Source organism: Emydura macquarii, unplaced genomic scaffold, assembly GCF_026122565.2.
Source record: "Emydura macquarii macquarii isolate MOO-44397 ecotype Brisbane River unplaced genomic scaffold, CSIRO-AGI_Emac_v2 contig_1947, whole genome shotgun sequence".
NCBI lineage: Eukaryota > Metazoa > Chordata > Testudines > Chelidae > Emydura > Emydura macquarii.
The window spans coordinates 1,305,830-1,318,093 of record NW_027132084.1 but is presented as its reverse complement, the minus strand read 5'-3'; the positions used below and the strand labels follow the sequence as shown (position 1 = coordinate 1,318,093).

General features: G+C 46.7%; 1 protein-coding gene across 1 annotated transcript in view; it reads left to right on the top strand.

Annotated features, from left to right (window-relative positions):
• The first annotated feature begins 4,650 nt into the window (after nucleotides 1-4,650).
• Nucleotides 4,651-12,264, top strand: part of SLC45A4 (solute carrier family 45 member 4) — a 129,391-nt gene continuing 121,777 nt past the window's right edge. The window contains exon 1 of the mRNA XM_067558335.1: nucleotides 4,651-4,687. The gene's annotated coding sequence lies outside the window, so the exon portion shown is untranslated. The remainder of the gene's footprint in view (nucleotides 4,688-12,264) is intronic.

Sequence of the window (12,264 nt, the reverse complement as noted above, 5' to 3'; positions counted from 1 at the left end):
GATTCTGAACATGCACACAGACCAGACCGGCTGGCTAAGAAAGCGCCGTTGGTATGCAGTCGCTCAGAGCAGAGCCGTCCCTTTTAAGTTCCAGGTGGCCCTGCCCAAAGACCTCTGGGAGTCTGAACAAAGATCAACAACATGTGATTTAGAGTGACTAGGCAGCGGGCCTGGATAAACCCCACTCGGAGAGTGATGTTGAGGAGAAAGGGGAATTATAAAACCACAAAACAAACAACTGGCCAAAGAAACCAAGCCGCGTGCCTGGCTCCCAAGGATGCAGCTGCTGATGGAATGTGGTGTGTGTGGTAGGAGAGAGGATTCCTCAGTCGTCACAGGCTGCAGAGGAGAAGACACTGCCCCAGCCGCTCAGGACTACGACATGGAGCATGTTGAAATCAATTGCCGTAATAGGAAGAGTCCCGCAGGTGAAGAGGGCCTATATTTATGGCTTTAAATACTGAGGACCTGATCCTTAGCCCCCTGACTTCACCATTCTCCAGGAGTAACTCCACTGCTGAGTTACAAGAGTCGAAAAACCCACGTCCGGGAGATCTGAGTTGTGCCCTAATCACTGTTGTTATAATGTATTTGTATTGCAGGGCTGCCCACAGGCCCCAGTCATGGATCAGGGCCCCGCTGTGGTGGGCACTGTACTAACATACAACGAAGAGACGCTGCCTGCCTCGAATTTGTACCACCCACCCTTGTAGCACCATGTAACAAGCAGCCAGCGCAGCTAGCCCTAGACCCCTCTCTCATCAACAATCCTGCTTCCTAGAGGGCTGTGGGGTGTTTTGCTCTCAGACCCAGACCTAATCCCAACCTCAAACCATCCAGATGAAAGAGTGGCATTAATCTAAGGTAACATGCCTGCAGTCCTGGAAACCCCAGACGAATACCCCTTGGGCTTTTGACTATTTATTTTAAATCTTGCTTTCTGCCCACCCCCACTTTCCTGGAGGAGTTAAACGGGTCTCCCAAGAGCAGAGACACCCTATTCAGTTTTTCAGAGTGGCTCATGCCCCGGCACCCGTTTCTTTGGTCAGATGTTAGAGAGTTCAGACCAGTGGCTCCCAACCTGTGGCCCAGGGTACAAAAGTGGCCCACGGCTCCCCTCCTGCTGGCTTCAGAAAGGATCCAGGCGGAGCATGTTTCCACGGGGCTAAAAGCCTGGTGCAGGCTCCTGGCTGCAGCCAAGGGGATGGGAGATCAGCACTCCCCTCCTCCTGGCTGTAGCAGGAAGCGCAGCAAAGCGCTCTCTGCCTGGGTCCATAGGCACTGGGGTCCCTGCTGGAGCCAGAGGGAGGGAAGCACTGATCTCCCATCCCTCTGGCTACAGAAGGGAGCCACAGTCTAGGGACCCAGGTGAAGCACACAGGGCTACAGGGTGTGTGTGGTTTCCCTGCTGCAGCCAGGGAGAGGGAGATCAGCGGGAAGGCAGCCTTTCAGATGCGATCATTTGGTGGATCTGAGCACTCACTAGTGTTTCCTGATAAACCAACCCTCTTTTCCACATGAACTCAGGAATTTCTCTCCATCTGCTGCTCTACATTCTCATCCATCTACCTGCCAGTAAGAGACTGATTCATCTTGGTGTGCCTCCAGGCAACCCACCCAGCCTGCTGGTGAATTGATGGTCATATGACTTAGCAATTACACAGCATCTTAAATCTTCAAAGCTCTTTACAAATATTAGCTAATTAATCCATGCAACACCCTTCTGAGGCAGGTATGCGTTATCTCCATCTTGCAGACTGTTAAGAGACTCACCCAAGACAACACTGCAAGTCGGTGGCAGAGAAGGGACTAAAATCAGAGTTCTAAGGAGACTGATTGTTCCCCTTTACCGTAGTCGTCGGAGCCCATGTGGGATCCGTTGCATGGAGGATGTGTTTGGTACCATTGCTTCGCACAGCAGCACCTGGAGACAACCCCCATGTGAGATGCACAGAGCATGGGTTTGGAGGGGCTAGTCTGGAGTAGGAAGGGAGAAGTGGGGTCTAGGTTGGGATGAGGGGTAGTAGCATTATCCACTCAGATACCAGGGCAAATGCTGATAGGAATTTAAATGAAGTCCTAGCTGCACCGTTCCAAGGGAGCTCTGCTCTCAGGAAGGCAGGAGCAGAGTGTACAGGAGATTTTCATGGACCAGGAACAGGGCCAGGAACCACGTGATAGCAACAAATATGATGGTCAATATTACACTAGCAGCAATATTACATTAGTAGGCCTTTCTGCAGGCCTGTGCAGCCTGGGCATGACTAAGCCAGGAGGGGAGGGGAGCCTCTTGCTCAACCTTTGCCTGACCCTGCGCTCCCTCCCTGATGCTCTGGTGGATGTGCTAGGGTCTGTGTTTCAGGAAAAGACCAATAAGTTTATTTCTGCATGCCCTCTGGGAGATGTTTGTCTGGGCCTCAAAATATGCAGATTCTGTAGGAACACATCTAGTTAATTAAGTACTCTGGTGACCTTAGGTCTAGCTTTTGAAACTTTTTTTTTTCTCTTTCTTGACCTGTTATTGTCTAATAACAAGGGGTGGGGGAGACTTGGACTCTTTGGGGGTCTCTTCTTGGACACAGCTTCTGGATCCTCTAATGGCAGCTGGAAGATCAGGCCAATTGGAAAGCCAGCGCTGTTTCCACTCGAAAGCCACCCCAGACTTCGGTAACTATTAAGGGTTGGGGTGTTTTACTAACCTGTTGCGGGCGTGTGTAAGTGCTTGAGCCGAAGTAAAGTGTAGTTTTGTAGTAAGAGCACTGTTGTGTTACATTGTTTCTACCAGCCCATCTATCGGCTGGACGCCGTGTCTCCATTTGGCTTATTTCCTGACACCACCTCACACAAAGTAAAGTTACTATGAGCTTTGGGTTGGCAGAACCCCTGGTAGCAAGAAGATCCTAGATCTGGCATGGAGAGGCTCTATTCTGATGGCTTTGGTGTCACGTGGGGTTTAGAGACAGAACCACAGTCCATTCCCCAGGGGAACAACCCCACCCGCTCCCTTCAAACAGAACAATTCAGAGAACGCTCTGTGAGGGATCCCCCAGTGTCCCCTCCTACAAATATTTCCATGGGAGGGGGGATCTGCACCAAGATCATTGGTCAGGATAAGCTAGGAAGCTGCATAGTTATCGGGATGGAATATAGACTGCTGGCAGGTCTGATATAATATATAGCCCTGTAGAAAGACCCATGTATCCGTTTGAAACGCCTACTCTCAGAAGGCCTCCTTTCCTGGCTTTATGGTCTCTCCTGCATGTTTATTTCCTCCCTCCTTGGCTCAGCTGTGAGACCCACAGTTGTAAAACCAGAGACTGTGATTTGGTGTCATCTCACAAACTAAGCAGAGTGGGTCCTGGCCAAGAGCAGACCTATTCTTTAGGTATGTCTCTTCCCTCGGAGTTTATATGGGCTCAGGGCTCCAGCAGGCAAGAGGGGGCTCTGTGCTCCTGGAGGGGCTGTTTTCAGCTGGGATGTACAGCCAAGAAAATTATTCTGCACTTTCCCTCCTAAAGTCCAATAGGTTTCCTCATTCTTTGCAGGGGCAGTTATCACTTGAAAGCATAAAAATAATATAGAACCACATTTTCAATGATGGCATTGATTCTGGGGTGCCCAATCTGAGATACTTTTAAAGGGGCCAGACTTCAGAGACCAGGTAACGCAATCAGCACTTTCTGAAAACCAGGCCCTTCAAGTCAGGCACCCAAACATTACTCACTGGTGAAGACCAGCATCCTGATTTTCAGGGTGCTGATTGCCTGCAGCTCCCAGGCAGCTTAAGATGCGCCAAGCTACTGGCCACCCGGACGAGTTTCTCTGCCTGAAATGCGGTGGAAGCTATGTTGGAGGCGGAGAAATCGTTCTTAGTGCTCCAGCAATCCCGTCTTGCTTCAGCTGCCGCAGTTCTGCCGACCCGGAAGGGTGAAACCAGCATAGATGGTGTTCAGGAACCATTGCACTGAAGTAGAAAGAAAAAAGAATCTTCTTCTTCTTCTTCATTATTTGTATTGACATCCAGAGGCCTCCACCAGAATAAGGGCTCCATTGTGGTGGTCATGCTCATCATCTCAATTTCGAGGACAATGTCGACTGTCATAGTTTGCCAAACGGTCTTTGCCTGACTCCATTCACCAATTTGGGAAGAATAACATTTACCACACTGGCCACAGAGCCGTTTGCCAAGTTGTGTTGATTGTGCTGCATGTTATTGCCATGCCGGCGCTGTGCTTCCAGTGGCTAAACGCAACGCTTCTCAAAGTTGTGGACACCCACCCTTATAGCATGGCGCCATCCAATGCAATCAATCACCAGTTTCTGAGAGGTCGAGTCAAATGTTCATTTTGCACAGATTTTGCTTCAGGGTGCCTTTGAGGCATTTCATCTGCCCTCCACACTTATGATTGCTGGAGCTTAATTTGGAATATAATATTTGTTTTGAGAAAGGGGTGTGATGGGGCCCATTGATGCCCCCTGCTGGAGGACTTGCGGTCCTACCAAACCCCACCTCAGGACAAGGATCAGTGAAGGTGGGTCCTCCAGGCCTGCCTAGAAAGTCTGCAGGGAAGCAGCCAATCAGAGTTCAGCAGGCTCAGTTAAAAGGGGCGGCAGGGCCTGAGTAGGTCAGTCTCTGTCTGGGACCAGGAGGTGGGGAGAAGGATTGAAAGGCTGTGAAACTGCACAGGTAAAGAGCCTTGGGAGAGACCCTACTCAAACAGGGATAGGAATGTGAAACTCTCCAGGCAGAGAGGCCTGGGAGAGAAAACCCTGATTAAAAGGGGCACAGATTGTTACAAGCTCTCCAGTCAGAGGCCTGAGAGAGTATCCTAAGAAATCAGGTCAGAGACTGAGAAACTCTCCAGGCAAGAGAGCCTGCTCGAACAGAGAACAGACAGAGAACTCAAGAAGGTGATGGGACTGAGTGGGAAGCAGCCCAGGGAATGCAACAGCAGGAACTATTAAAGGGAAGCAGTATGTGGCTGCTGGTTATAGGGTCCCTGGGTTGGGACCTGGAGTAGTGGCCTGGGCTCCCTGCTGGCGGCTGGGGAAGTAGCCTGAGTCCCAAGAAGGGGATAAGGTACAAAAAAAACAAAGAAAGGGGCTAGAATTTAAACAGGCCCAGAGATGTGGTTGAAGACCCTGGAGAGGGCCAACCATTTGTTGGACTTTGTTACCCCAGAAGGGGTTCCTTCATGCGATTTGACTGTGTGTGACTTGGCCTGAGCCACTGAAGACTCGCCTGGCAAAGGCAACAGCCAACAAGGGGCACCAGGAGCAGAGAAAGGAAAGAGTGCAGGATCACACACAGCCAGCAGGAGGCACTCATGAGAAGTGAGTGCATGCAGGCACAAGGGATCTCAGGCACATGAATCACCTGGCCAGTCCATCTCAGTTGGGTGCAGATCCAATGTGCCTTGATGCGGATTGAACCAGCTTTTGCCAAGACTTCTGTGTTGGAAACCTGGTCCTGTCACTTGATGCCCAGCAGTCATCGTAGGTGTTGCAAATGGAAACTGTCAGGCTTTTTAATGTGCCATTGATAAAAGGTCCATGCTTCACACGCACAGAGCAATGTTGTGACGACAATCGCATTGTAGACTTGCTTTTTGTCTGCAGACAGATTCCATGTTGCTTCCAGATTTGGTGATGGAGGTGATTATAGGCAGCACTGGCTTTCTTAACTCTCGCATCCTTCATGGGTGATTGCCACTTCATTAGTCAACATGCTGCCAAGATAAGTAAACTGCCTGATAGTTTGGAGCATGGTAACTTCCAAGCTTATTGACCGGCCTTCATAAGATAATTGAGGAACTGGCTGGTACATACCTTGGTTTTCATTTGGCTGAAGGAGAGGCCAATGTAATGAGGCACCACAGCAAAGCAGTTTGTAAGATCTCATAGTGCTGCGTCAGAGTGCACCATCAAGACACAGTCATCAGCCTAGAGCAGTTTCTGGATCAACACTTCTGTCACCTTGTAGACAGGAAAGACTGAAGAGCTTACCAGTGTGGAAGTGTATAACGATGCCATTTGAAGAGCCACGAAGGGTTTCCTCTAGCATCACAGCAAAGAATAGACCAAAAATACTCCGAGCAAGGACACATCCTTGCTTTACTCCGTTCGTGATTGGAAATGTTTGGGGGTTTTTTTAAATCACCATCAGTGCTAACTCTTTCAGCCATGCCTTCATGGAGTTGCTGAATGACATTATTAAATTTGTCTGGACACCCAAATTTAGCAAGCAATTTCTGGAGGACAGTGCAATTCACCGTGTTGAATGTCTGGGTTAGATCAAGAAACATGATGTACAAAGGTTGACGCTGTTCACAACATTTTTCCTGTAATTGTCGAATGATGAAAATCATGTCAGGAATGCTCCATTGAGCACAAAAGTCACACTGTGACTTACACATAGGCACAAACACATAGCAAGGGACAATTTATGGCCCAAAGAGCTTGTAATCTAAATAGAGAAGACACACCAAGAGTGGGAGCTAGGGCTAATGCTGCCTATTTTAGAGATGGGGAACTGAGGCACAGAGAGATTAAGTGATTAGCCTAAGGTCACTCAGAGAGTCTGTGGCAGAGCTCAGAATTCATCTCCGATCCCTCAATTCTCAACGCAGTGCTTAGCCAGAAGAGACGAAAGATGGTTGTGGTTAAGCAAACGGACAGGCCATTTTGGAAGCTGTTTCCCTAACTTTTATTTCAATGAAACATTTTCAAATATTAAAAAACCTAGCAAAAATTAAACAAAACATCAGAAAAATTCCATTTCAAGGCAAACAAAATGTTTCTTCAACCTAAACTGAAATTTGTTTTTTTTTTCCAACTTTTTTGTTTCAATGAGAAATCTGAAAAAATTTCATTTTGGTTCAATCGTAAATGAAATGTTTTAATTTTATTTTTCGGGTTGCGCAGTTCAGTCAGCTCTAGAGTGGGACTCAGAGATCAGGGTTCAAGTCCAGCTCCACAACATTTCCTACGTCACCTAATCTCTCTGTGCCATTTTTTATCAAGTCACGGAGGGGATTAACTTTCCTAGCCACTGAGCTTGCACTATACAGCATGAAGAGAAAAGCCAGATCCTTGTTCCCAGCCACCCTGAGCACCTTAGAATCGCTACGAGATGAAACCTAAGGAAGAGATTAAATTTCGCTGCCTTAGTTTGTCTGTATTGCACCAACTCGTATGTGATGTATCTTCCTCCTTGCCTATTCTCCAGAGACCAAGAGACCCAGGCCCATGTGATGTTCCTTCCAGCATGCAGCAATATTGTTCCATTCCTTAGCCACCCTGAGGGGGTCATCAATGGGATGCAGTTGCCACATCTGGGTGCCCAAATAAGAACCCCTAGGGCAGGTAATGCTTTCTCTGCCTACCAATCACCCGGTGCTCCTAATGAAATGGCTACCCCTGATGACTGAGACAAGCCAGGCAACGCGGCTCTGTGAGCACTTTACAGAAAGGAGGCAGCAGTCAGAAGAAGGATATCTCCCAGGCCCAAGGGCTCAGCAAAGGCATCCCACGCAAGTGAGTTAATCAGAGCAACATCCTGCACAGGGCGGTGGAGTCCTAGCACCTCCATGCAAACCATGGAGCATCAACAGCAGCTAGGCACTGGCTTGAGTCAAGGAACATGCTTCCAGAGCCTGGCATCAGCACGCGGGTTGTAAAGGCATATCAGTCACCTCTTACGATGCCCTTCACATGTCCTCCATCCTAAGATGCCAGAGGACAGAGTTTCTGCTTCCTCTTGGGGATATACCATTCGCTTTACTTCTTAACAGACACTAAGAACACCATGGAAAGCAGAAGGAAATAGGCATCGCCGCCTCGTGAAATCTGTGTTAATTAAGACCACAGAAAATACTGAATTGTAGAATAGACTAACCTGTTGTTTAATACTTTGCCTTTTGGTCCTAAACCGTCCCATATATTAGCAGGCAATTTTTATCCTAATATGTGCTGATCTCATGCATCTTGGGAGAAGCACAGGGTGTTCTCATCCATGCTTATACCTGGCAAGCTGCATACAATGTGACAGTCAGAGAGAACTTCTGAGCAAGCTCTGCAGTGGCTGCTTCCTGGGTTCGGTGGTTTATTTCACAGGAAAGAGACTGGCTTTTTCACCTGGCATTCCTGAGAGAGATGAAGGGTAAGTCAGCAAATCAGCTTCATGCATTGCAAACAATCTTGACTTTCAGCCATGAGCATAGGAGAATTAGCTCAGTTCTGAGTCTGCTTTTAGCTGAGATGGAAACATCTGCAGGGGCCGTTTTTTCTCCTTCCCAGGGAAAAAAAAACGTGTAAGGAGAAAGCAGGCAAATGCTTTTAACACTCCGTAGCAAGTCAGGTTACAGGAAATCCAGCTATTCTGCCTGGCAGGGACTGTTGGATATTCTCAACGGAGAACATTCTTGATTATATTTTATAACACCTACCAAAGACACTGGCTAGCAATAGTGAATGAATTAGATGAGAGAGCATGTGATTTGTCTGCATAAAACATAGCAATGAGAGATGCATCATCTGATTACATATGTTCTGGAGATCCTACACACACAACGGGAAGGATTGTTTACAACGATATGTAGGTTTGTTTGTCTTTTTTTTTTTTTTTTCCCCTTCAATTTACCTACTAAATACTAAATACTTTGAGATGTCAGCTGGCAAGCCAGGCTCTGGATACCCTCTGCCACACATGCATGCAACTTTCAGCAAGGTGGAAAAAATCGCTGATCCTTTTACAAGAGGTTAAAACCCCATCATAGTTAAGCCATTTGAAGGGATGCATCCTGCTGCCAGAGTGAGTGCTCTGTTCCTATGAATGCTAGTGGAAGTGGCATGTATACCTCAGGGGGAGAAAGCACCCCTAGATGATAAACACCCTTGTTGGACTATCCTGTATTGTTTGTTTGTGTGGGCTGGAATGTAAATAAGGCATTTTGTTGCTCTGCTGCATACAGTGGGTGCTATTAAAATCTGCACATCTCCCATCCTCTGGGGCTAAGGATGCTACAGTATTTCCCAGGCTAAATATCATGAATCCTGCAGATTATGGTGCAGCACAAGATGTCCAGTTTTTTAAATGTCTGTTGATCTGAATAGATACGGCAGTCGGGTGGATGCAATTGCATCTCATTTTGGTCCAGTTGGATTAGGGTTAGGATATTTGCTGTGGTTAGCTAGGGATGGCAGGGTAAGATTCAAAATACTAGATGATGCTGAATGTTGCCCTTAAACTATATAATTCTCCCAAAGCATGGGAACATAAATCTGTATGACTTACTTTGTAAAATACTTAGGAGGAGGGAGACCTCTTTTTAAAGGGCTAGTCCTATTTTGTTAAACAAAGACTTACACACACCCCTTTGTATACAGCCTAAATACTACAGTGATGGGTGCTTCAGAAATATTTAGGGACAGGGTAGGCTATTGTCTGAACACCATGCATAGATGAAAGATCTCATCTATGCAAGTCTGCTTCCTCTTAGAGAAAATGTATATTCAGTGGAGTTTTCTTGGGGGGAGTACAGAAGATATTGAGTCTCCATTTGCAGCCAGTCTAGCAACGCATTTTTCATGATGGCTTCAGTAAAGCTATGCTGACAACATACAGGGCCACATTTTGAAAGCACAGTCCCGTCTGGTTCTAGTTCTGATTTTTTTTCAGCACCGTCAGTGTTTTATGCCTGTCATAAAAGTGACTGGACCCTGTTCCAAAGAGTCCAATACCCTTACCCAGCTGTGCAGGGAGGCCTACCAAAGGGAATATCCAGACTGGTATCCTAAGCGATGCTGAAAGTGCAGAAGGATATGAAAGCAGGCCAGATCAGAGATGAAGGCAGGTGCTAGATGATACAGAGCCATGTATGCAAGGACAAGAAGTTTGACGCTGATGTGCAGCGCAATGGGTAGCCAGAGAAGTGACTTGGAATGAGGTGATGTGGTGGAGGGGCCAGACAGGAAAGATGATTTTGGTAACAGCATTTTGGATGGATGGGAGATGGGAAAGGACAATTAGGGTCAGCGAGGCTCTAGAGAAAATGATTAGGGAGCCCAGGCGTGACTTTGCTATCAGGCTTGGGAAGTAAGAGGTAGGTTTTTGTTTAATGTCGTGGAGGATTTGGCCATGTCTGGATGTGTGGGGATGAGTGGGATATTACGCTTCCAGACACACATGTGTACATGTTATCCCCATGTTAGCGAATCAATTGGTGCTTAGAACTGGAAAGTAAACACTTGCAGACCAGTGCGTGTCCTAATATGGTGTGTTCACAAGAGGGGATCCTCGCATACTTCTCATTTGTCCATTATCATTGAAAGCCCAAGGAGATTGTCTTATCTGTCCTCTGTCATTTAGGGGACAAAATCATAAGAAGCTTACTGTAAATACAGTAGCACAAGAAACTTAAAACCAGTTTTCCTTGGATCTCCTGAGTAATTTTAATCTCCTCCAAATTCCTGGTGACTGATTAGTCAACTATTGTAACATAAAATTACTCTAGCATTCTAACTGCATCTCTAGTGAAACAGTAACACTATTCTTCTGTACTTCTATTTAGATTCCTTTTCATTTGATTTTTCTTGCTAAATTTATGAGCTGGATTAATTTTTATTACAGTGATGGACAAAGAACCCTTTGTACTAAACACACACACATTTTTATATAGCTATTAAACCTAACTTTATAAAACCTAGATGAGTGAATACTATAGGCTTTTGATAGTAGTGATTCTGATATTTCTAATCTAGAAGATTGTAGGAATACTATGTAGGGTAAGGCTGTTATTCTCGAAAACTTTTGAGCCTGGATGGGAGGAGAACAACAACTTTTCACGTGCAGGAAGGCAGTTGCAGATCACAAGCTCGCTGTTAACTTGTTCCGGGATTTTTTGTTTCGTTTTGTTGGCTTTTACCTGGGGGCTTCATTTGAAATGGATGAGGGCACTGCAAAAAAAAAAAAAAATCAGGGTTTGAAAATATGGACCCATCAAACGTTGTGATGGTTTGGCAAGCAGTGGATGAAGTGGGAGGCTGCTAGATAACGATCTTACATTCCTATAGTGCCTTTCATCAAGGAGATTCTTCAAGCACTTAACAGATTCACAAATTAGATGGACAGGAATCATTTCACCCACCACTAAAATGCAGCACTTCAGGGTGGGGAGGGAGGAACAGATGTGCTGCATGCTGCGCGGCATGGAGGCTGGTGTGAGACTTTAGCCCTGAACACCAGGAAAACCTCTCCTCCCCTCCACCACTATTATTTTATGTAGGAATAAGAGTATTCATGTAGCACCTAGAGGCCTCAGCTGAGATCAGAGCCCCATTGTCCTGTGCAGACATGTAACAGGAGACATTCCCTGCCCTGGAAAGTTTGCAATCTAACGAGATAAAACAGTCCAAGGGTGGGAGATTGGAAGTATCATTGTTCCCATTTTACAGGTAGAGAACTGAGCCATGCTGGTTTAGGCCCAGATCCTCAAAGGTATTTAGCTACCGATTCCTGGGAATTAGGCCCCTAAATACCTTTGAGGATGTGGGCCGCAGTGACTTGCCTAAGGTCACACTGGAAGTCTGCAGCAGAGCTGAGAATAGAATCCAGATCTCCTGACTCCCATTCCAGTACCTTTCCCGCAAGAACACCCTTTCTCCGCCCACCCACAACCAGTGTGGATGACACTCCATGTCTCTTCTTCATAAGAGTTGATGCTACCAGAACTTGAACCTCTAGTTTTCTGAGCATCCAGACATTCAAAACATGGCACTTAGACCGCAAGCCGCCCAGATGATATGAATTACCTGGTTATCAACAGGACACTCCGCGTACAACTTGAATGGAGGGGATGGTGCAATGCTGGACTGAGGTAGGGTGAGTTCTCCACTCCACAAGGGGGCAGAGACTGACTATAAAGGAAGGCTCTAGTAGGCTTTAGGACATTGCAGTAGCTGGGGCATGTATTGCATAGGAAACAAACAAGTTCCCACCAGTTGTACGTGTACCATGTGCTCAACCGCGAAGATCTGAAAACACTGATCTGAATTCCAGCCAGAGACTATTTTATGAGAGTGAGCTTTCCTTGAGCAATTTCTCCAGTACTTCCCACACAAACAGGTTTCCCTTGAACACCACACCAGGAATGCTTGCCATCTCACGCCAGATGTTTGACTGACTGATTTTATTCTCTTCTATTTTATTGTTAAGGGGGAGGCGGGAGGGCTTTCCTTTACCATGTGGCTTCCTCATCTCAGCCT